We start from the raw sequence: 1,233 nt of genomic DNA, 5'->3' as shown, positions 1-1,233 counted from the left end.
ACAGATTCGAAATTCAAATGTAATATTTTTTTATAATTAAGTGTAACAGTATTTATGGCCAGACTAAGTATTTATGTTCTTCATAAGAGTAGGAACCATTCAAGCCGGCTATAAAGCGTCCATATCATAAGTTGCGGATGTGTTGCCATATTGTTTGGATTGTATGCGGGAAGATTCAGGTTTCCTTATTCAGAGCTGCACCAAAGCATTACGAGGCGAGGCCCCAAACATATATAAATTCCGTCTTTATGCAGTTTGATCTTCTATATTTCAAAACCATGACCAGCCTTGAAGCAATGTTATACAAGTATTTTCAACAAGTAATTTTAAAATCAATAATACCCGGCCCGATCTATCCAATCGTATTCAAAGATATTATTATTTTATATATGAATAATATAATTAAAATATTTTTTAGAGATTTTCTGTAAAAATAGCCTATATGTGAAATTTATAGATATAAATTAGGTACACTCATGACTCATAGTTTATATAACGGACTACAGAATGCAAATATACAAAAATATTCTCATGTATTATATATACTCAGATGAACATAGTAATGTTCGAATTTCGACCTTAGTACATGATGTTATATAGCCCAAAGCCTTCCTCAATAAATGAGCTGAAACTAAAATAATTTTTCACATCGTACCAGTAGTTAATGCGTTCAAACAAACAAACAAACTCTTCAGCTTTATAATATTAGTATATTTACACACTATTTTTCTTGAGGCCCACGTAATGCGGGGCCCCGTATCAATTGCTAAGCTAGGCAGCCCTAAAGGCGACCACTTAGTTTGTATGCAACGTACGAAATATAAAGTTTGCATGTTTTGGAAAATTCTCAAATATGTTTCGGTTTTAAATTTACTAGGTAGGAATAATCCTAAAATAATAAATATTAGCTATGAAAATCGATACTTTAAAGATTGAACGTACACATTCACTATGAGTTTTTAAAGTTGTTATTGTTATGGCTATTAATAATAATTTTGACAGTTTTAAAAATGTTTTTTAAAATCATTATGAATAAGGAAATCCATATAATATATATTTATGTAAAAATTTGCCTATAATTTATACTTAGTATTGTAATCTCTCGACGGAACTTTATTTTAGTGTTTAAAAATTTTAACGTAAGTGAATGTCTATTACATTTTATTATTAGCTTCTTTACTTTTATATATATGTATCTAAATCGATAAACAATTATTCTTTTTGCATGTGCTT

The sequence above is a fragment of the Zerene cesonia genome, chromosome 18, assembly GCF_012273895.1.
Source record: "Zerene cesonia ecotype Mississippi chromosome 18, Zerene_cesonia_1.1, whole genome shotgun sequence".
Classification (NCBI taxonomy): domain Eukaryota; kingdom Metazoa; phylum Arthropoda; class Insecta; order Lepidoptera; family Pieridae; genus Zerene; species Zerene cesonia.
This window is presented reverse-complemented; position numbering follows the sequence as displayed.